Source organism: Ctenopharyngodon idella, chromosome 7 (genome assembly GCF_019924925.1).
Source record: "Ctenopharyngodon idella isolate HZGC_01 chromosome 7, HZGC01, whole genome shotgun sequence".
NCBI classification, from domain to species: Eukaryota; Metazoa; Chordata; class Actinopteri; order Cypriniformes; family Xenocyprididae; genus Ctenopharyngodon; species Ctenopharyngodon idella.
In genome coordinates this window covers 23,938,565-23,963,820 of record NC_067226.1, presented here as the reverse complement: position 1 = coordinate 23,963,820, position 25,256 = coordinate 23,938,565, and the positions used below count along the sequence as shown (strand labels likewise).

General features: G+C 39.5%; 1 protein-coding gene across 2 annotated transcripts in view; it reads left to right on the top strand.

Moving 5' to 3' along the window:
• Window positions 1–25,256, top strand: part of kdm6ba (lysine (K)-specific demethylase 6B, a) — a 92,379-nt gene that overhangs the window by 38,542 nt on the left and 28,581 nt on the right. Inside the window, exon 1 of one of the 2 annotated variants that reach the window (XM_051898665.1) lies at window positions 9,797–10,116. The exons of the other annotated variant lie outside the window; for it this stretch is intronic. The gene's annotated coding sequence lies outside the window, so the exon portion shown is untranslated. Of the gene's footprint in view, window positions 1–9,796; window positions 10,117–25,256 lie in introns of those variants that run through there. 2 annotated transcript variants of the gene reach the window in all.

Genomic DNA, 25,256 nt, shown 5'->3' with positions numbered 1-25,256 from the left:
GCATGTGAACTTTAAGTATTTATACCTTTACATTCTCATATAACTCTCACGTTCACACACACACACACACACACACACACACACTTTTAAAGTAACTCTGCAAGCTGTGGTTTAGGGCTAGAGGGTAAAGGTGAAAGATCAGATGGGAGAGTTGGTCACATAAAAAAGCCATGCTACTGCAGGGTCGAAAAGGTCACCTTCATAAAGGTCAAAGTTCATCCTGCCCTGTCATGCTTCAGCACGTGTCCTGAGCAGGTGTCCTAGCAACCCAACTGAAGTGTTTGCTGAGTAAACACACATCCGGGTGCACAAGCCCAAGCTCAACCACACACACACACTTTGATGTTTGGGATCCCGGTGGGTCAAGATGTGGTGGAAATATGGAGCAGATTTTTTAAAGGAAGGTTTTTTTTTTCCTTCCTGTTTTTCCGTCTATGTGAGGTCAGAATAAATCTGTGTCTCTGATCTTTGCCACAGCAAAACAGGGAGCCGTGGGGACGGAGGCACATATGTGCTTGAATGCTTTCTCTTTTATTTGATCTGAGCAGTGTTGTATATGGGTGAATACACAGATTTATTCAGTTGGAACTATGCAGGATTTATCTTAGATCTAGTTTGTGCAATCACTAATGGTGATATTAAAGGGTTAGTTCACCCAAAAATGAAATTTCTGTCATTAAGTACTCACCCTCATGTCCTTCCACACCCGTAAGACCTTCAGTCATCTTCGGAATACAAATTAAGATATCTTTGATGAAATTCGAGAGCTTTCTGATCCCCCATAGACAGCAACGCAATTAACACTTTCAAGGCCCAGAAAGGTAGTAAAGACATCGTTAAAATAGTCCATGTGACTACAGTGGTTCAACCTTAATTTTATGAAGTGACGAGAATACTTTTTGTGCTATGTCAAATAAATATATTTCTGTCATGACAACTCTCTGAGAGATTAGCATGGTAATGGATATAGCAATGTTAATGTATTTGGTCTTGGCGGAAAAGATCTGCTATGCTGCTGCTGTTGATTATTGCTGCTGCTGCTGCAGAGCAAGTACAGAGACTTGCTACTGCCAATACATTCAGAGACATTGCTGTGAGCTTGTAAGACATGCTGCTGCTGCACATATAACATAGATGAAATAAACCCCGTAGCTGATCTGTACAGGTGGAGCTGGGGAAGGTGGAGGGTTTCTGATAGCACGCTCCAGACTGCTAACACCAAACAGTGTCACGTATTTGAATGATTGAGAAGCAAGCTCATTGGCCGCTGATACCACAGCAACCAATCAGCTGCACCATGTAGATAATGTGATTGCTACCAAATGAGTTAAGGACCTATCAAGCCAGTGCCACCTAGAGTTTCATGCCAGAACTTTGTATATGTCGTTGTAATAATATAATAAAATAATATAAAATATAATTTTTTTCTTTGTGTCTATTTATTATTTTTGATATGCTGCAACTACTGCAGCCACTGTATTTTGCCACTCTGACAAAAATGTTCAAAAATATGTGCTTTGATGACTATTTAAAGGGTTAATTCACCCAAAAATTCTGTCATTACTTTCTGCAGGCCTCACTGAGCCATCGGATTTTATGAAAAATATCTTAATTTGTGTTCCGAAGATGAACAAATGTCTTACGGGTGTGGAACGACATGAGGGTGAGAAATTAATGACAGAATTTTCATTTTTGACCCTTTAAAGCTGCAGTCCGTAACTTTTGGCACTCTAACAGTTGATAAATAGAACTGCGTGCGTCTTGTGGAAGAACATTGTAGCCGGAGCTACTTCTCTTTGTTTATGTCTATGACGAGACACGCAGGTACTGTGCTACTCCACAGCGGTGCCAACCCAGCCCAGTCTTAGGCCCCGTCCACACGGAGACGAGTTTAGCTGTATTCGCAAAAACTTTTGTATCGTATAGGCGTTTTGTCCAGACGGATCCGGCGTTTCAGAAGGTGAAACCGCTATTTTTTGAAACCGGGTCCCAGAGTGGATAAATCTGAAAATAACGCCCTTGCGTTTTCGTGTGTACAGCCAATCCGCATATTTTGTGAAACGATGATGTCATCACCCCATGTGTCGACCCTAGTCAGACACCGCTAACAGCACAAAACAGAACAAAAACAGCAACAGCGGACTACATGCTTGTGTTCATGCTGCAGAAGCTACCGAGGCTAAAGCTTTATTAAAATAAAGCTTTATTTCTAAGCTTTACTAAAGTTTGTATACAGCGCGCAAGGTTTACGCGCATGCTCCAAGTCTTATTCTTTGTTTTTAGTGTATCTCTATTGCAGAATTACAGTGCCACATACTGATCTGGCATGTATACTACATCATTTTGAGTCGTTTCAGTGGTTTCGTGTGTACACAGATATTTCTTGAGACGAGGAAAAAAAAAGATTGGATAGGGAAAGCTCTGGCTTCGTGTGGATGTAGCCTAAAATAGTCTGAATATAAACACTTATATAGGTATATATAGGTCTGCTGTAGTGATTCAGGATAAGACAAAAACACGGTTTGGAAAATGGATTCATGATGTACTCCCTCATTATATAATTTTCGTAAACTTTAAACACAAAAAAAAGTTACAGACATCAGCTTTAAATAGCTGAACAATTTAAATAGCTTAAAATGTGTGTTTGTTAAAGTACCATTTGTTGTACTTGTTCAGCTGGTCCTTAATGGAGAACTCCACCTGGCTAGTGGCCCCCAGGTAACTTGAGTTTGAGACCCCTGGGATAAACTGTGTGAAAGAAACAAGTCCTTAGAACAAAGTCTTAAAGTGTTGCTTGAGGTTTCTCTACATGCTGTGTGCCTGTGCATGCATTTGTGTTTGCACATCTGGTTAAGTAGGTGTGCAAATGCCTTGTGCAAAACATGTGTCTGTGTTTCTGCAGGCCAGTCTTGTGCGATACAGCTGTATGTGTGCAGATTTGTGTGTTGTCATCATGGTTTCTGCTGGTCTGCTGAAGTTCCTGCTGATGTTTATTGCTGAGCCTGTTTATTTATCTTATACACCACGTGAACTAGACAGTGAATGTGATCACATTTGAGTGTGTGTGTATACAAGCTATATGATTCCTCCTGCTGCTTATAGTTTTGTGTTCATGCCTGTGTTACCAACATTACTAAAAATATCCCTTAAACTCGCTCACCTCCTCCTGCACCCCCTGCTGGATAGCCTCCCCCCGCTGTGGATCGCTCCACCCTGTCATGAAATGCATTTTACTCCTGCTGCACATTCCACATGGAGAGCAAACCAACTCCCTGCAGAACCAAAACAGGGATATTCCCAATGAGCTCACCTTGCTGTACAATATGCAAATGAGGTGTAATATAGTATTTTTCCCCCGTATTTGTCACATGCACACACATGAGCAAAAGTTTTACTTTGCAACATGCTTGCTAACTTATGCATGAATGTGTTTGTGTTTGCAACCGTAGTGCATACTTAAGTGTGCATGCAAGTCCTGTCCCAGTATATGTTTTGATTCGTATAAGGTATATTTCCATGCATGTGTTTTTATTCCCGTATGTGAGTGTGTGTTTGGCCAGCTGTGTGGAGGTACATTCTTTAAGCTCCAGGCGGAGGGGGGTTGAAAAACAGAGCAGGCGAATTCCAAATTCCAATTCTCCCTCTGAACATGTCCTAAAGGGCCAAACTGCAAACCCAACAAAACTCACGTGGCTCTGTTTTTTTATTCTATCCATCTGTTTCTCGAATGAACAGAAGTTAGTCAACTTTAAGTTAAGAAATAGCAGAATTATTATTCTACAGATTAATGCTCTGCATTGTTTTAATACTATAATCTTGGGATTTTTCATACCATGATGTCATAATAGCATGATACCAGCCCCGCCCCTTTTTACTCCCACTAGTCTAAACAGGAAGCACTTTGACTCCTGTTTTTTAGGCTTACAAATAAACTGTTTCTTGTACTCTTTCTTTTCACTCTCGTTCCTTCTCTAACACAGATTGGGGAAATGTGACATTTCTCAGTTTATGATTTAATCTAAAAGAACTGAAGAGTTTAATTTGGCTGTATAACTATAACCACGAGGTGTTTGTATTTCTATGTTGTATATAGATAACATATTTATATTAAAAAACCTTGTACACAGGTACACCTTGTACTAACATCAGTCTTGGGTACTACAATCATAAATGGACAGCACTAAATACAGGTACACTATAGTTTAAAAGACTGAATTTGTTAAGGTTTTTTAATGATAAAAGAAGAAGTCTCAAGATATACAGTAAAAAGAGTAATATTATGAAATATTGTTATAATTCGTTTTCTATTTTAATATATTTTACAATATAACTTTGTTTCCTGTTGCGGCAAAGATGAATTTTCAGCATCATTACTCCAGTCTTCAGTGTCACATGATCCTTCAGAAATCATTCTAATATGCTGATTTGGCTATGACTCGATGACAAATGCTAGACTAAGACACTCTTCTCAGCTCCTCAAATACATTAACCTTTATATACATCGTGTTTCTTGAGTAAAAAAAATGCTGCACTTATTCAAAGAACCAGTTCTTTATTTACCCTTGCATTGCAAACAAGCAAAGATGTGCATGATGTGAAGTGCATGCAGCACTTCATTCAGAATAGAGGAGGGGTGGAGTCATGAGGTTTTACCGACAGTTTATGGGTCCAATGGAGGTACAGGGTTTTCATTGTTTAAATATTTGCAAAACCAACAGACAGACGTAAAAGGTGACCAATAGTAATGATTTATGAAAAGAAAAAGAAAAAAAAAACGAAATGTGGAGATTTCCGCCCAACATTTTGAACTGATGATCACAAGAGACAGTGATCAGTCTCTATTGACCATTTGTGATTGATCCACCTGACATGTGCACAATTAGTGCATTTTTGTAGTAAGGCAAGGGTGCACTGACACACACATCCCATCAGTGTTGAAGGTATGTGTATGTTCATCAGGGCCGGCTGACTGGCAGACTAGCACATTGAATAGCACTTAACCTTCACCTCACATTCACAGTGGGAATGTGTGTGTGTCACTCTGTGTCTGTGTGCATTTTGCTGGCACGCATTAATAGATTATTGATGCACTCTTGTGATGGTTGACTGTCAGATGGAGGTGGAAATAGACCTATAATTTCATGCTGATGCCAGACAGACAACGCAAATACTAATTCATATCCTCAGATGGAAAGGATTTCACATGGAGAGATAGAATCAGACAAAAGCAAGAATGGATAAGAGGATGTGATAATAGAGTTTTCTTCATAACACCCTTTTCTCTCTCTCACTCTCTCTCTGTCTGTCTTACCCTACTCATTTTGAACAGATGGGTTGAGGTATCAGTTTTTAATGAAAAAGAGAGTGTGAGAGTCATGTGACCGTCTCTCACACACATACAGGCATTTCAAATCTTTGTGGAGCTCTCATACAGTCACCTAGTTTGGAATAAGATAGATGGTTCAATATTCTGCAAAGGAATTTTTATTTGTGTGTTATTGAATATTGGAATAATTTCATGTTAACTTTTGTCTTTCAGAGCAAGCACATAACGCTGAGATTCTAGTTCAATTAAAGTGTATACATGCTGGACAAAGTCAAGATAAATCGTATTTTGTAGTATTATTATTTTGTCAGACTTTGTCAGACTTATTTTGACAAGTACCTTCTATTATATAAATTATCTAATTTCTTTTATATATATATATATATTTTTTTTTTTTTTTTTTTTTTTTTTTTTTTTTTTTAACCAACCTTTTATTTTAATGGGTTGTCGTGAAGTCCTATAATAAAGACACAAACACTAGTCAGTATCGAGATTGATTAATTTTACAGCCTTAGTTTTGATTTAGTCATCTATAATTTGCCCAATTCAGTGACATTCCGTGTTATACTATAAATTTCATTTTCATGACTCCTCTGTGACTCTGTTTGTGTTTTCCAAGTCGCAGAAATCATAGGGCCCTAAGTGTATTAATGGCTGTACTGTTGTTACTAATCAACTCATAAGGATTCTAATGAGTTAACAGTATTCATATAAATTGATTGACAGTTTTCCTAAAGAAAGTTAACTTCATTTAAAGCTTATGTGAAAAGACAGAAATGGTGCATTGTGGAATGCATTGTTTGGAATGTGCTGATTGGTAATTGCACACAGCTGTAGCTCATTAGATGTTAATTGCCAATTAATCAGCAGCTCCTCGTTGTGTATTTTATATAAAGAAGAGGAATGAGAAGTTGGAAATGTAGAAAAGAGGAAACGATTTGTGCTGTGAGCAGAAGAGCATGATTCTCACTTTCCTTTCCTCCTAATCACAGTTTCCTTTCTCTCTGTCAACACTTGCTCTCTCTGCTCTCTCTCTAACATCTCTCTGTTGAAAAAGGAAGAACAGAACAAAGAAGGGAGGGGAAAGTGTGTGTGTGTGTGTGAGAGAGAGAGAGAGAGAGAGAGTGTGTGTGTGTGTGTGTGTGTGTGTGTGTGTAGGTAGGTAGGTAGGTGGGTGGGTGGGTTTAAGTTCAGGTTTATCATTTTATCATAAAAAAAATATATATTTTTAAAGTTAGTTAATTTATGCACACAATGTCTAGATCAGTGTGGATATATATATGATGATGGATGAAGCTGAGCTACAGTCACATCATATAGAACTGTTAGTCTGACTTCACAATAATCAGACTGGTACATTTTAATTCACACTTAAGGGTTTACATGGCATTTTAAAAAAGATGATTTACTTGCAAAGAAATTGTCAATTAAGGATGGAGCAGTTCAAACTATAGTCACGTTTCCACCGCAGGAACTTTCCCCAGGAACTAGGGACTTTGGGGTGGTACTTGGTGTGTTTCGACCGCAGGTACCAGGGTCTAAATGAAGTTCCAAGTAAAAATCCCCCCCTCAGAAAGTCCCTGCTAGCAAGGTAGTACTTTTTCAAAGTTCAAGAACTTTCGGGGGTGGGACTTGGGTGCTGAACATGGTGTTGGTTGGTTGAGTTCACGCAGCATTTTGATTGGTTGACTCCACGCAGCATTTTATTTTAACCACCATTTTTAACAGTCTGTTGCGGTACGTACAGTAAGAGTTGTTTGCTATTTGAATCAACAATGGAGTTTAAAAACTACGACCGCTTTATTAAGCTTTTATGCAGAGGACGAAATTCAGCGGGAACTGGAAAGTCGCACGTAGTCCTACGTTACCGGACTAATCTTCATGGTACTTTAGACTGCAATAGAAGCGCAGACAGCAACAGGCCTGGAGGGAAAAAAAGTTCCTGGGACAAATTGTTCCAGGTAATTTTGGTGGAAACGTGGCTTATATGTGACCCTGGACCACAAAACCAGTCATAAGTCGCACAGGTATATTTGTAGCAATAACCAACAATACATTGTATAGGTCAAAATTATCGATTTTTCTTTTATGCCAAAAATCATTGGTATATTAAGTAAAGATCATGTTCCATGAAGATATTTTGTAAATTTCCTACCATAAATATATCAAAAATGTATTTTTGTGAGTGGATATGCATTGCTAAGGACTTCATTTGGGCAACTTTAAAGGCAATTTTCTCAATATTTTTTTTTTTTTTTTTTGCACCCTCAGATTCCAGATTTTCAAATAGTTGTATCCTCGGTCAAATATTGTCCTATCCTACATCAATCATACATCAATGGAAAGCTTATTTATTCAGCTTTCAGATGATGTATAAAACTCAATTTAAAAAAAAAAAAAATTGACCCTTATGACTGGTTTTGTGGTCCAAGGTCACATATTAGATCTGACATTATTTGTCAGATCTTATTTGACTTAGATCTGGGTTATTTGTCATTTCTGCAACTCAGTCAAATGTTTATTATTATTGTTTAGTTACATAACTCTACAAAGGACTTTGATAACACCAGCATTCCCTGACACACATTTACACACACTCTCTTCACTTTTGTCTGTTGGCTGAGAGTCAAATATTTCACTTCTCGTTGGCACACTGCCACATTTCCCCAGTAATAAATCAATACAATTGAAATTATGTAATGCTTAGGCCAATGGCACTGTGAACGATAGTATATGTGGCTTTATTTGGCTTCTGAATTATCTCTCTCCCTCCTTTCCTCTCTGAGCAAGATTTTTAGAATAACTTTCATCTTTATTGGATCATGGGAATGGAATTCATGAAAGAACGCTAAAAATAGCTTGAAACAGCTTCAGTGTATCAGGAGACAGCTTTTTTGTGTGTGTGTGTGTGTGTGTGTGTGTGTGTGTGTGTGTGTGTGTGTTTCTACTTTATTACTGAACAATGTAAGCATGACTTCTTTGCACTAAGTTAGCAGGTTTTCCATCCAGCCTACTTTTTCGAGTCTCGCAGTGGAACGTTTTTGGCTACACGTGGATATCCTCTGCTGTCCCCATTGAAGGGTGTGAGTGTGTGTGCTTGAGGCTGATTCGAGGTGACACAAAAAGGAAAAAAGTTACAGCACAAAACAGCTGTTTTCTTTTTTTCTCTCTCCCACGCATTGAACACACACACACACACACACACACAAATGTGTATCTCACACATTCCCACCCATTTCACTGGTGATGTATGCATCCAAATGAGATCATACATAAACACCCCTAGCTTTTTGTTTTCAACTGGATTTAGTCATCCAACCACAGAAATTCTGATCTATATGTGATTTATCAAATCAGCAGTAAATTGATCATTTCTGACATTCTCACTGACCAGTTGCAGCTAACAGTTATGTGGGTTTTTCAATGGTTTATGCCTTTTTATCGAGAGAGTGTGATGCAGACGTACACTACCATTCAAAAGTTTAGGGTCAGTAAGCAGCACAACTGTTTTCAACATTGATAATAAGAATGTTTCTTGAGCACCAAATCAGCATGTTAGAATGATTTCTGAAGGATCATGTGACACTGAAGACTGGAGTAATGATTGCTGGAAATTCAGCTTTTCAGGTACATTTTAAAATACATTCAAATAGAAAACAGTGTGTAATAATATTTCACAAGATTACTAATTTTACTGTATTTTTCATCAAATAAATGCAGCCTTGGTGGCGGTGCCACAGTGGCCAAGTAATGTAATCGTGTACAGCCGAACATGGTGTAACACTGGTAACACCGACTACTGCAGCAAGCCTGGTTTGCACCGCTAATTGGCCAAATGACAGAAGTAACTGCCAGATGTTGCTATTTTTAACCTAATACTGACTGACCCACTGGCCTCTTTGAAGTGTTGTCCATTTGACTACTTTTTGACCTTTTCCTACATTTTCTGTATGTTTTTTGACCGAAATGTTGAGTATGTTGCATACTTGGTTAGCTAAAATATTTTATAAACGAACATGCAAGGTAAGTGTATAACTTTTTGAATGACGGGCATCTGCAGAAATCTGTTCTACATTCTGGTGTAGATTCATGATGCACTTAGATTCTGAGATGACACAGAAATATTGGAAGGGAATGAGAGAATGAAATATAGTAAATGGATCCCTTCCGCTCTCAGATCCCTTCTATCTGACACACAGGGAGGGAGGGAGGGAGGGAGGGTGAGAACGAGGCTAAGAGAGAGAGAGGTGACAGGGGACGGGGGGAGGGGCTGTTTAGAGCGAGAGAAGTGAAAAAAACGAGAGGCAGGCTGGCCTATAGCGGGGGTTGGGCTTAAGCTCTGTGTGTGTATGTGTGTATGTGTGTGTGAGAGACCAGCTCCTTTCCTCTCTTTGTTTGACTACTGAGTGGAAAAAAGCAGAGAGAAAGAGTGTGTGTGTGAGTGAGAGAGAGAGAGAGAGAGAGAGAGAGAGAGAGGAAAGCAGAGAAAGGAGAACGAGGGAGACACACTCTTTTTCTTTGGCTAAAAAAGAAGGAATTCTGTTTTGTTTGGAGCTGGAATTCTGCATCCTCTTGACTGTGTCAGCTTTTGCATGGTGTGTTTTTGTTTGCCGGTGTGCGTGTGTGTGTGCGTGCATGTGTGTGTGTGTGCGTGTGCGTGAGGGGGGCAGGTAGTCAAGCCTGCAGCTGGTTAAAGGGAAAATAAGCTGAGATTTTACCGAACAGACCGAACGAGCAGCTCTCAGTGTGGAATTACCTCAGAGACGCAGGGAATAACATTGGGAAACACGGTAAGACATGCAGCTCCCTCTATCCACCGCTGGCCACTCTGTTTCTTTGTGCTTCCAGCAGGGCATTTAAACTGAACTCGTGAAAGTATCCAGGCTGCGTTTGGACAGCTCAGCAGAATAAAAACACACGCTAGGCGGAGAGCGAGAGAAAGTTGCTTTTTCCAGTCGGAATGCTGCACAAAGAAAGCTTGTTGTATGTACTGAGTCCAGCTCGCTCTGTTTATGTTCTGCCTGTCACAAACACTCACTACTGCAGAAAAAGAGAAGATAAAACAGAAATGTCTATTCTATTTCCAGTGTCTCCTTCCCTCACATCCATATGGAAAAGCAAGATGTATTGCTGATTGTTCCTGACAAAATTTCTGTTCTGTTAGTGACTCTTTGTTGAGTTTGTGTAATTGTTTTGCAGGTGTGTGTGTGTTGTCTGTTGCGGTTATAGGAAGTGGTGGTTATGGATTATGTGTTAGTTGTGAACTAGAGTAAAACCCCGGCGGCGTGAGTGTGTGAACCTCTGCTTCCTCCTGGCTGTGTGTCCGTCTCACACAACCCACATCCATTACCGGCATCCTGGAGTGTTTCGATCAATCAAGAGTCATTGTGTGTATGTGTGTGTGCATTGCTGGGCGTGTATCTGTTGGCTCCGCCCCTCATTAAAGCTCTCCACTAAGATAAAGAAACACAAAACATTGCCGGAAGAGCACACTTCATCATTGTCATCAGGAGATCTGTAAAACAATCTCATGTCTTCATCTGTCAGTATTCGGTTTCTCCATTCCTCAATGGTTCTCCACCGGAAGAACATCCTCTCTCTCTCATTCTCTCTATCTCCTTCCTTATCCCGTCCATCAGTGCAAGAGCAAATTGTGACTGTCTGCCCTGAAACGCATTTGGCATAGTGTCTCCGGTGCCTGTTTTCATCAACGTGTGTGTGTGTGTCCCGGCGCCCTCAGGCCGTTTTTGCTTTTAGCCTACATTCGTGTTTGAGTTCCACTCTGCTGTTTAAGCCCAAGCACAATCCAACTCTGTTAGCATTAGTGGTGTGAGGACTGTTATTACCCATAATGCCATGGTGATTAGCAGTGTGCTAATCTATTCATTAGCTGCTAATCTAATTGTCAGCACTGGTAATGACCGGACTGTTTGTGTTTTTCTGAAGTAGTCTTGAAGTCGTTTATGTCAAAATACCATTGTTTATTCTAGCTAATTTGGCATTTGCCACCACTGTCACAAAAAAAAAAAAAGTGACAAAAATGACAATTTTTCTGAAACTTTTTACAATGTTATCAATATTATGTTGTTTAGAGTAGTAAAATAACTAATTGTTATGGTATTTTGTCTGAAACCCTGTATTTGTTACCCGAATGAAAAACCAGCCTAAGATGGTTTGCTGGTCTAATCTGGTTTAAGGTGGTCTCCTAGACTGGCCCAGCTGGAGTTTAGCTAATTTAGCTTAGAATTCCCAGCCTGACCAGCTGAAGTGTCCAAAACGACTCTAAAACCAGACCAGGAGACCATCAAATCATCTTAGACTGGTTTAGGTAGTTTTTTCCAGGTTTATGTCCTGATGATGTTGGCTTTGACTCTATTATAAGCTCTCTCTTTATTACTCCCTGTGATGGGCGTTTGTTCTTCTGCAGATGTGGTGAGGGTGTGTGTGTCCCCTAAACCCCACCCCCCCAGGACAGGCCTGGTTGAACGGGGGATTGTACATTCATTGGAATGGAGAGAGAGAGAGAAGGGAGGTAGGAATGATTGAGTGGGCTGCCTGGAGAAGAAAAGGAGACGGAGAGAGAGAGGGATGGGGGAGGGGAAATGTTGCTTGGCTGGTGTTATGCTCTTTGGTTGAAGGAGGAGAGGGGGAGGTGGTTAAGGTATAGACACCCAGCTGGTTAGTTTGAAAAAAAGAGATGTATAAACATCATGGGACGAGAAAATGTACAGATTGCTGGAGATCAAGTCAAATGTTCTTAAGTTGGAGAGAAAACACAAACACCATGTGATAGGAACTATTTGCACAGAGAAAAATACTTATAAAGAACACTAACATGCATAGAATTAACCTGATATTAATACTAGTCAGTGCACTGGAACTTCATAAAATAACCTTATCCATCCATCCATCCATCTCTTGGTCTGTTTGTCTGTCTGTTTATCATTCTATCCATCATTCTGTCTCTAGAATAGAATCAAGTCCACAATTTGACACTACTGTTGTATGTGTGTTTTTAATAATACTTCAGCATGGCAGTTGCTGCTTCTGTGAATTGTGTTAGGATGGAAGTGCTGACAGTGCGCATGGTTTCTTGGTGAGATCATTTTTGATTTGTTTTGTTTGGTAAATTTTTTTGAAGTCAGAGATGGGAGGATAGATGTGAACAGTATATCTGTCTCCCCTCTGTCTCTGTTTTCTCAGAGTCAGGCGTTTTCTCTCTCACACAAACTCTCATAAATTCCTTATTATCATTAGCGTGCAACTCGATCACTCCAAACACACACCTGTGTTTCTACGCCTCCTTTGTCTTGCTTGGGTCCCTTGGGAATGAGGTGGTACTGACATGCACATGCACACATTCTCTTGAGTAAACAGCCAAAGATGTTTTTCCTGGAATATCGAGTTTATTTATATTTTACAGCATCTTTGTTCCCTAGCATTGATGCTACAGTGCTTTTTTGCCTTTTGGATCCAGGCAAATTTATTCTATACTATGATTCAGTGTTATAAGGAAAGTAACTTGAAAACAACATGTAAATCATATAGCTAAACACATACAAATTGAATGACGTGAAGTTTAACCCATAATATGGTCTCAAAATCACAATGCACTGCATTGTAAATCTAAGAATACATACCTCATAACTTCCTGAATCAATTTCATCTACGAATCAGTGGTTCGGAGCGCGTATGAAACTGCCAAAGTCACGTGATTTCTGTAAACAAGGCATTGTTACGTTATAAGTGTTTCGAAATTTCAATGGTTCACCAATGGGGGGGGCGTGACTTTGGCGGTTTGATACGCGCTCCGAACCACTGATTCGAAACAAAAGATTCATGAAGCAGTGTTTTGAAATCCCCCATCACTAGATATTGTTGAATAAAGTCACTATTTTGTTTTTTTGGCACACAAAAAGTATTCTCGTCGCTTCATAACATTAAGGTTGAACCACTGTAGTCACATGAACTGTTTTAAATATGTCTTTAGTAGCTTTCTGGGCATTGAAAGTGTTAATTGTCTCGCTGGCAATGCAGGCCTCACTGAGCCATCAGATTTTATGAAAAATATTTTAATTTGTGTTCTGAAGATAAACAATGGTCTTACAGGTGTGGAACGACATGAGGGTAAGTAATTAATGACAGAATTTTCATTTTTGGGTGAACTAACCCTTTAATGTTTCATTATGCATGGGGAGCAGGATTTTGTTTAAGTCAGTTTTCAGTGTGGGCGTGGCTACCTGGTAAGAACTGACACATAGATTTGATTGCTTTTCATCACAGTGTTACTGGGAAGACATGCTGAAGTCCATCATGTGAAAAAATGTTCCCTTGTTTGAAAATAATGTTGACCGTAGAGGTTTAAGAAAGGCAAAGTATGGAAATCAGACCGAATTAAACACTCATAAACACAAATACAGACTGTGGTCAGATCTTTGTGAGTGTATGTGTGTTTTCTGTCGTCTTTAATTCTCTGTTCGTACGTCTTTGATCTGCCTCTGTTGTTCTTTTCATTCTCTTTTCCTCCTCCTCTCTATATTTGTCTGCTGACTAACCAAAACACTGTCTTGTTAAACTTTAATTGATTTGTGCTTGTGTGTCAGTCTTCTGTACGGTGTTCCCACGTCTCATCAGCCGGGTGCTATTGAAATGTTTTTGGAATAGGGCTGCACGATATATATCGTTTCAGCATCGACATTGCGATGTGTGCATCCGCGATAGTCACATCACAGGATTTGCGATGTAAAGTAAGTAGGGATAGTAGTTGATCGTACGAACCAGGCCCCATCATTCGGAATGCATGTGATTTGCAGATTACTGTGAGTTTAAATTCTCAGGACTGAAATCCATTCTCCTCCTCGTCTTTTTTTGCTTGAATGGACACATACACGCAAAATTGTCAAAATGCCCATCTTGGCAAGTATCCTTGTAAACACAGTCGCTTATGTCTTAAGTGAAAATATACAGTTGAGAAAGAAAACGAATGCTTGTCATTATATTGGATCCGTGCATTAGGTCTTAAAAGTGACAGCAGCCTAATATTTCTGCTGCTGTCTGTAATTAATGTTAATCAAACAACAAAAGAGAAAGAGAAAATCGCATTTGTAGCTTTAACAAAGATGAATTAAATTTAATTTATACAGTGTTATTTTACATTTGATTATTCAATTTCTTTACCTGAATACTGTTAGACCTGAATAGGCTAAAGCACTGTTTATTTCATTTGTATCTTTGTTCTGTAGTATTTATCTATGCTTGTAATTTGTTTATTATTTTCTATGCAGATGCACTCCCCTACAAAATCACCCCAATCATTCTAGAATGATTTATTCTTTCCAAATAGAGCTATTCTCGTCATCTGGTGAAATTGTTTTCATATTGCAGAAAAACAACATAATGTCAGTTTTTTCCACTATCATGCCAGCCCCATTTTGGAACATCACACACCTGTTTCAGTAGGAACCATGTGATCAATGAAATAATCGAACACCCCAAAATTTAGCTTTCTGCAAAGTGCATTATGGGGCATCACCCTTCTGTGACCCCTGGGAGTGATCGATGGGCGTTTCACATTACTTAAATGGAGTCATGTGACTGAGCGATAGAGTTACGCCATCAATGGGTGAAATGGCATCCGGCCAATCGATGGCCGAGATCATAGCGATATGGAGAGAGAGAAAGGTCATCTCAGGGTCAAAAGTGTGTATTTGAGCTTGCTTTCCGTCCCCATTTCTTCATTGTTCTGTCATCACTCTGTGTCCTCCCTCTTCTCTCTCTCTTTCTGTCCTCTGTAATACCATTAAGTGAGTGCCGTCCTTCTAACCCAGTTCTCCAGTGAGCTTTGACCTCTTGTGTAAGGTGCGTATGTTGGCGAGAGAGAGATTTTAACTGTACTCTGAGCTGTTGTGTAAGGTCTGTAGGTTAAGGTGTGTGTGTTTGTGTTCGTGTTGTGTAAGGCTCCACATTAGTGTGTGTGTGTGATGCGCGATAAGAACTGGAGCCGTTCAGGCTGCACAACGCCGAGATTTTCTGCAGGTCTGTACGAGATTTAGTGCCTTTCTCTGGACTGTGATCTGTGCGTGTGTGTGTATGTGTGTTTGCTCTGCCTCTGCTGCGTTTCACACTCCAGCAACCTGATCCATTTCCTGTAGATGAGGGAGCCTGTATAGACGACCCCCATGTGTGTCTGTGTGTGTTTGTGTGTCTTGTTGCAGTCAAAGCCATTGTTGATGTTGTAATTGATTTCTCACTGCTCTTGTTTCTGTATTGTGAGACGTCTGGAGTGCTAATTCATCTGGCTTAAAGGGTGTGTGTTTATAAATGTGTTTTATGAATGAGTATTGGTTTTGTAGATGAAGTTAAATTTGTCTTTCTGCCACATACTAAATTGTTCATTTGTCTTTTTCTCTTGCCCTTGGTTTCCAGTTCACCTGCATGAAAAGTGTTAGGCCAGAAACATTACACACACGCGCGAACTCAGACGCGAGCGCTTGGCTTACAAAACATTTCTTACATTTCTAACATGTAGCCTGATTGAAGATTTCGTTCTACGCTCAAATACTTGCGTAGCTTGTTTCAAGGCCCAAACACTGCGGCTCTTTTAATTTAGTTTTAAATTTAAGTAACATTTATTTTTAACAAATCTCCTATGCTGCATCCTAAATCAAATACTTCTCTGATGTATAGTATGCGAATTAGTAGATTAGTATGTCCGAAAACATAGTATTCAAAAAACAGTGGGCGAAAAGTTCCTGGATGACCTACTCTATCCGGCGAGATCCTGGAGTGCATATTCAATGGACACTTTACTATCCCATGAGGCCACAGGAAAGGTTTTATGAATGGCAGTAGGGGTGTGCGTTATCACGATTTTTTTTAACCAATTAAAATATTTCCACAATCTGCCTTTGAAGAAAGATCATAGTATTGTGCTACAGCACACATTCTATCAGTTTCAGTTCTGGCACCTCTGTCCCAATGTACTGTAAAGCAATGTACATTCACATCATGTGTTTAGCAATGCAGAGGCAGCAATGCTGACATACGCTTTTCTGAGCACGAAGTACACGCAAACTAGAAGTCTGTCACAGTGTGAGTACTGAACTAAGTTCTCTTTTGCCTCTCACTGCGCTTAAACTGTACACAAGGTTTACATAAACACAGTCGGTTATGTCTTAAGTGAAAGTAAACAGTTGTGAGAAAATTGGATGTGTATCTGTATTGTAGCCTATATTAGATCCATGGATTCGGTCTTAAAGTGACAGCAGCCTAATAAACCTGCTGTTATCTGTGTCATTAATGTTAATCAAATAGCAAAAGACAAAGAGAAAACCACTTTCTGCTCTTGCCTGAATCACTTGAGTAGCTTTAATAAGAATCAATGTATATCTAATTGATACAGTGAAGTCTATGTAGTGTTTTATTTTTACATTTTTTCAATTTCTTACTTGAATGCTACTGTTAAATAACCTACTTTGGCCTAAATGGTCTGTCATTCTTTTTTCTTTTATTACCTGCTAAGACAACATTTTTAAAATAGGGAAATTAGTTTGGTTGTACAGCTCAGTGACTTGCAAAATAGTCTTAAAAACCAACATGAAAAAGAATCGTGACCCTGCCTAAAAAATCGTGATATGATATTTTTGCCTTATTGTCCACCCCTAAATGGCAGTGAACTGATGCTGGTAGGTCACCTGACAGTAACAACATGGCAGATGTAGTACGTCTGAATTTCATTCATACTGCCCATATTCATATTATATAGAACATACTTTTTTAGTGGTCGTGAAGTAAGTTCAAATTCAAACGTAGTACTCAGAGAGTACGCTAGTGTTTATTTTATTTGTGTTATTTTATATAAATATTTTATTTATATAATTTAAATTTATATCTTCTATTTAATGATTTTAAATGTTATTTATGAAAAATTGCAAATAAATAATATAATGCAAATTAGATTTTAAATTTTCAATAACAGCTGGAAATTGTACAACTATAATGTAACTCCATAGAAAGCTACCAATCCATACATGCACTTTAGTTCAAGCAGTTGCATTCAACACAAAACCACGATGAAACAGAAGTAGCAACAGATCTTGTCTTACATATTGTGACACACATCCAAACTGATTATTGATAAAGAAAAAATATAGGACCGGGACTTCTTTTTTCTAATCCATTAGTTGCAGTAACACTGGATTTTGAGATGTGGCCATTGTACTCAAATGTGAATGCAAACTTACAGTCAATTTGGAGGAGCAGGTTTTAAATGATCTAAATGGCATATGTTATCACAGAGAAATCTATGGTTTTCACCAAAAGATCCTGTTATGACATTTTGGGTAAACATTAAAAGGTCAAAAAATGAAACATACATGGATGAATCATTCACAATAAGATTGATAACATATATTTGCTGAATAGGGTGAATTTTCATTGCTTGTCGACTTGAAACTGATTGGCTTGCTGCTTTCAAGACTATCTACTCATTCCCACTATTTTGACAAAATAATAAATGGCAAATAACGTAGCACTGGCCTAAAACACTCTCACAATGGCCATCAGTCCGTCCTTATTGTTGAGCCCTGAAAAGTGTCTGAAAGCACCCCATGATTTGGAAACAGGGCTCTGTTTTATGGCATAAGCTGATGTTGTAATGTGATTCTTTGTTCTAAGATCACAATAATACCGAATCTGTTTATAGAGACACTTAGAAGCTCTTAGCTGTGAGGTGGCATCATGAATAAGATGGAGAAAGGAGAAAAGAAAGGCAGGTTTTAGGAGTTGAGGTTTAGATGCTGAATACTCACTGAATCATTCTGTGTGTGTGTGTGTGTGAGCTGGCGTGGACATGTTACCACCTTCAGTGCGGCAGGTGCGAGATACGAGGAGTGTGTAGAGCTGATCCCATTTGTTTTTAGCAACAGTATCACAGGCAACTGTGGACGTTGCTTTCATTGAATGTTTATGTGGAGCCATTTGCTCGCAGCTATAGTGGCGTCCCCTGCTGTGTGTGTATGTAAGTGTGTGTGTGAGCATTCGTGTGCTCTGGTTAAGAATAAATAGAACAGCAGTGTGATTTCACACCCCTCCTCCTCTCCTCCCATCCCCCTCCTCTCCCTCTCTCGCTCTCTTCAGCATCAGTGCATCTGTGTCATGTCACAGGGTTCTGCCGTCCCAAAGTAACCCACATCTCCCTCCCTCACACTAAATGCTCGCTTTTTCTCTCGCTTGCTCTCTATACATCCTCATCTCTCCTTATATATGTGCACTTACTGTATATACACACACACTTCTTCGATATGACAACATCTGTCAAATGTGCATATGTAAAATGTATTTAGTTTGTCTTTTTCTTTGTCATCAGCCCTGATCACACACATGCACACACATGCATCACATATTTCTGTGTAATGTATACATGTACATGTGTGGAAGATGAGAGGGAGCACAAAAGGCTTTTGTATGCTAATGTGTGTGTTTGTGCAGCCTCAGGCTCCTCCCCCAGGGAGAGACGGACAGGTGTGGAACAGATTGAGTTCTGCCTCATCAGCGCTGTACACACACACACACACACACACACACACACACACACACACCCACATGCATGAATACACCTGCACGCTCACAAACAGTAATACACACCAACTGAACACAAAGCATGCAATGCAATTAATGTGCGCATACATAAACAAAAAACATACTGTTGAATTTCATTGTATTTGCTGTTTGTGTAAATCATAGTTACTGCAATTCTAAAAATTTGGTTCCAGTTCTCAAAATCTAATCAGTGAGCATTCCAAGAGTGCTGATATTTCCAACATTTTATTGTCATTGATTCATTTATTCAACTGATTTGTTTAACCCTGCTTCATTAAAGGTATAGGGTTTGGATGAAAAGGAGGTAAATACTGGATTGTTAACTGACCCTATGATGTAATGTGTGCTCTCACATGATATGAAACATAGTTTCTTCATTTTGCAGTCAAAACGGAATCAAAACACCAGAACGAAACTCCCAGAATTCCCCTCAACATCCCTACATCTCACTGAATTTCTCCTGCTCTCTGTCTTTTTCTTAATTTGATTTCTCTTCCTCTTTTGCAGACATCACATACTTCATTATGCTTTAAATTTGAGGTGTTTTAGATTTGTTGACAGTGTGTTTTTGACTTTGTGCATTTTCAAGTGTTTCTATAAACACAAATTAGTATAATTTGAGTACATGTTGCTATATGAAGTGTTGCCTAAGTATAAGTGTGAGAATGTGTGTGTTGATGCTTGTTGGTGAGTTGTTCTTTGCTGTGTGTGTGTGTGCGTGTGTGTGTGTGTGTGTGTGGTCTTGTGGTGGTTCAGAGACACCATGTGTGGATCATATGTGAGTTAAGTACGCTTTTGTGTGAATGTGAATTTTATAAACAGATGGACTTACTGATGAATACAACACACCTCTAAGCCCACACACTCACACACAGGCATATAGAATATAAAGTACATACATGCAAGCACAGTCTTAAACAAATTGTGTAAGTTGTTGTTTTGCATACATAAAATGTATTTAACATTTAACATATTTAAATGTAATCACATTCCAAGTATCAAATTAAGATACATAATGGCAACACATTTTATAATTAAACCAAAAATGTAAATTTTGTCATCACTTACCTTCATGTTGTTCCAAACATGTATAACCGTATAACTAAAGAAAAAATGTCCATACAATGAAATTTAATGGTGTCCTTTTCTATTCCAGAGATGAAAGTCATACAGGTTTAGAACAACATGACGTAAAGAACGACATGAGTAAATGTTGACAGACTTTTCATTTTGGTGAACTGTCCCTTTAAGGCATATTTATGCCTGTGTAACTCTACAATCAAGAAAAAAATATCTATTTGAACTATGATATAAAAAAATGTAATGTTAAAAAGTATGTTATGAACAGACACTGATTTACATTCAGACCTAATTTCTGCCTCTGTACGCCTCTGTGAGACATGGTAAAGCACCTTTTACAGGTTACAAATGCATACACAGTTTCAATGATGTTTTTGACAGAGTAGAAAAGCTAGTCACCATTAAACGCTGAAGACTATATTTGCTGCGTTTGGTGTGGCGTATAATGACAGTCTGCACTGTCTGTCTATGCTAGTCGTCTGCACTGGCCGGGCTTTGCAGGAACTGAAGTCAGTAAAGAAATGCTGGTCCAAAAGTCTTGTTCACCTCAGATCTGTTTAACCGTGAGATTGATTTACACAAGAAGTTGATCCCTCAGGGTTTAGTATTTATTTGTGTGAGTTTGTAATGGAGAAGGTGCATAAACATGTGTGAGCCTGTTTGTTGATCACCTCAGCATGTTTTTACCTGACTGACTGACTGATGTTTTTGTTGCTGGCTCTGTTTGTGTGTGTGTGTGTGTGTGTGTGTGTGTGTGTGTCTAGTCTGGCTGTCTGTGGATGTAGATGGAAAGTCATTTATTGAACTTTGTAAGGGAAAAACAGAAAATGGCTGTTTTGTTGTGGGCTGCTGTCTCTTTCTCAAGCTACTGTTATGTGGTCAGCTGCGTGTGTGTGGTTGAAAGAGACCAACAGAAATGCACCACACCCTCATGAATGACTGACAGATGTTCAAAGACGTTTTAAATATTCATGAGAGAGTTCACATGCACTTGCAGACCCTCTTAAGAGAGTCTGTGTTTAGCGCTAGGGATCCCTGCTTGGCTTTGTTGGTTACTGTTTAGACAATAGTGTGTGTGTGGGTACAGGTTTGCATGTGGGTAATTTTCACAAACCATACATGGCTGAATCTGACCTTTTCATGCGACGTGTGGCAAAAGTTCACTAAACCAAATCTTCATCGTGGTTTCTGCACCCCGCCCACCTCCCTGCACACCCACACATACACGACTGATCTCAATCATAACCACACGGTGCACGCAGACTAGTGGGCAGCAACCTGATAGACCAAAACAAATGAAATGGACTTGCAGAGGTAAGCAGGATCATGATTTGACCTGGTATCACTGTCTCTGTAAGACTTTCTGTAACATTCTGGTTCAACAGGACACGTGCAACGGCGAGGTTGTGGGTTTGAATCCCAGGGAACATAGATACTGAAAAAAACATATACCTTGAATACCGTTAAAAGTATCTGCTGAATGATGTAGAAGATTTGATGATGTACAATAGTTTCAATATTTAGGGCTGCTTAAGTTGCTTAAGCAGTTACTATTACAGTTGTTCATACTGTCAGGTTTATTGTCATTTTAATGCAGTGGAAGAAAATGAAATGTGGTTCCTTCAGGACAAAAACAGACAGTAACTAAGTTGTAGAAGCATATATGGTGGAACGGCAGTGATACGATCAAACCCCTAACCATAAAGATCAACTTTGAACTTGTTCCACATACTTTTTTTTTATCCAAGATGACCTACATTGCATTCAGGGTAAGTTTTGCTAACGTCTTGCTCTGTTTGAGGTACACAAACAACAATGAATGCTATCTCAAATGAGCTTAAAGGGTTAATTCACCCAAAAATGAAAATTCTGTCATTTATTAATCACCCTCATGTCGTTCCACATCTGTAAGACCTTTGTTCATCTTTGAAATGCAAATTAAGATCTTTTTGATGAAGTCTGAGAGGTTTTTGTCCCTCCATAGAGATCCAACGCAACTACCACTTTCAAGGTCCAGAAAGGTAGGAAAGACATCATTAAAGTACTCCATGTGACTCCAGTGGCTTAAACTCAATTTTATGAAGTGACGCGAGTGCTTTGTTTGCACAAAAAAAACAAACATAATTTACAACTTTATTTACAAATAATATTATCCAAAGCGTGTTCACGCAACAATGTCAGCTCTCGCATGAACACAAAACGCATGCGTTGTGATGCTCTCGTGAACACTCGGCATGTGCGTTGAGTTGACGCGCGAGTCTGAACACAACGCATGCACTGTGATGCTCTCGTGAACACTCGCGCATGTGTTTTGACGCGCGAGTCTGAACACAACACACATGCGTCTTAATGCTCTCATGAACACTTGCACATGTGCGTTGAGTTGACGCACGAGTCTGAACACAACACATGCGTCTTAATGCTCTCGTTAACACTTGCGCATGTGCATTGAGTTGACGCACGAGTCTGAACACAACGCATGCACCGTGATGCTCTCATGAACACTCGCGCATGTGTGTTGAGTTGACGCGCGAGTCTGAACACAACGCGTGCGCCGTGATGCTCTCGTGAACACTTGCGCATGTGCTTTGAGTTGACGCGCGAATCTGAACACAACACACATGCGTCATAAAGCTCTCATGAACACTTGCGCATGTGTGTTGTGTTGATGCACGAATCTGAACACAACACACACATCGTAAAGCTCTCATGAACACTAGCGTATGTGCGTTGAGTTGACGCGCGAGTCTGAACACAACACACGTGCCTCGTAAAGCTCTCATGAACACTCGCGCATGTGCGTTGAGTTGATGCACGAGTCTGAACACAACACACATGCCTCGTAAAGCTCATGAACACTTGCAATGTGCGTTGAGTTGACGCGCGAGTCTGAACACAACACACGTGCATCGTAAAGCTCTCACGAACACTTGCGATGTGCGTTGAGTTGACGCGCGAGTCTGAACACAACACACGTGCCTCGTAAAGCTCTCATGAACACTCGCGCATGTGCGTTAAGTTGACGCGCGAGTCTGAACACAACACAAATGTCTCTTGAAGCTCTCGTGAACACTCACGCGTGTGCATCGAGTTGACGCGTGAGTCTGAACATAACATGCATGCGTTGTGATGCACTAGTGAACATGCGTTGCAAATCAATGTTTTCGTAAATAAAGTGGTAAATTATGTTGTTTTGCACAAACAAAGCACTCGTGTCGCTTCATAAAACTGAGGTTAAACCACTGGAGTCACATGGAGTACTTTAATAATGTCATTCCTACCCTTCTGATCCTTGAAAGTGGTAGTTGCGTTGGATCTCTATAGAGGGACAGAAAGCTCTCAGACTTCATCAAAAACGCCTTAATTTGTGTTCCGAAGATAAACGAAGGTCTTATGGATGTGGAGGGTGAGTAATAAATGACAGAATTTTCATTTTTGGGAGAACTAACCCTTTAAACAAAGGTGTGTGGTTACTTTTTAAAGCAATCTGACTTACAGTGTTTGTCTGGTGAACCAAGAAATGGCCCACGGAGTACAGTCCTCTTTAGACTTGCAATGAGGGATGTACTTAAACTTTAGGTAACGTTGCAATTGTCTGCAGAATATCATCGATACTTTGGTAGATTCTTTTGATCAGTAAATAACTGCCTATCAACAACCCATAATACCTTAGTAACCACCTTGAAAATCCTAGCAACTGCATAACAACACCTTGGCAACTACACACAACACTCTTTTGTCCTTGGCACAGGTGCATTTTCTTCAAAAAGTAATTTGCATGTCTGTGCTCACGTGAATGTTGTAGTCTGCGTGAGTGTGTTTTGTGTGTACTCTTATGGGTATGTGGTCTATTGTCCCAACACGAGGAGCAGCTCTGAGTCATGCAGTGACTAACCATTAGAACAGCTGAATACAGTACCTTGCATTCACGCAAAACAAGCTCACACACGAACGTACGACACACTTAGACTTCCACACTGCACGGTACAAGCTTGCAGGTCTTAGTCAGTGTGACTGTCGGTCACAGGGAGCAGGTGTGGTAAGAAGTTTGGTTAGGTAAGTAAAGTGATATAACCTCAATGCTCTATAACACAGAAGGTTGATAAAACTGTGTCACAGCTTTTAACTGTCCGGGTTTGAGCCCTCAGGGGTGGAAAAGCTTTTCAGGCATAGTTACTCTTTTACTAAAATGTTTTGACTAGTAGCTCAGAGGTAATTGTAAATGCATGTGGGGGAAATCTTGTTTTAGTTGAATAGTGTGTGTCTGTAAGTAAGGTTTTGCCTATAGGATAGTAAAATCTGAAATTGCTAAAATTCTGGGGAACAGCCAACACTGTACATGAGGAAAACAGCTTAATGTGTTAAACAATGACTTAACTTACATTTGTATAATCTCATTTTTTGTGAAGAAAAGATTTGGGATAAGGGACAGAATATATTGTTATCTCACAAATAGAAGGCAATATCATTCCTACATGAAAAAGTTCCTGTATTTTCTGGAGATTATTAATACGTTTGAAGAACAGGTTTAGTGTGTCTCTGTAATGGGTCTGTGTGTTTTCTTTGGTTCTGGATGAGTGGCACTGTAGAGTAAACGTTCTGTATTGCCTTGTCTCCTTTTCACCTTTACACTTATTACAGGGTGTGCACAATATCATTGTTTTGTAATCCACTACATTAGGTTCATTGAAAGCCAACACCTCTGCTTTTTGAGTTACCACAATTCTGATATCTTATTGACAGTTGGAGGTGTACAGAACGGGCGGGTTGTGTTGAGTCACAGAAGTGTAATACGTGCTGGGCAAGATGAGTGATGAGTGTGTGTTGAGTAGGTCATTGTGTTTGTGTTGCACATGCCCCAGCTGGTGTACATACAATAGGGAAGAGAGAAAAATCTCTGCGGGTAAATCCAGCTAAAGCTGGTAAACCATCTTAGACAAGTAACAAACCAGCTGGCCAGTTTAAAGTCGCAATGAAGCCAGCAGTTCAAAGATGCAATGAAACGCAAGTAGTGACAGATCTTTTTTTTTTTTTTTTTTGTATTGTGATGTACATCCCAGTGTAACAGAATATTAAAAAAGATAAAGTAGGGATCCGATATGAAAATTTTGGCCTATACCGATAACCGATAATTCTTTATATTTGAAAGCCGATAACCGATATATTGGCTGATAAATCTAAATCCAAATTTTATATAACTTTTAAGAGCCTGATCTCACCATTAAAAGCCATGTCCCAAGCACACAATTAT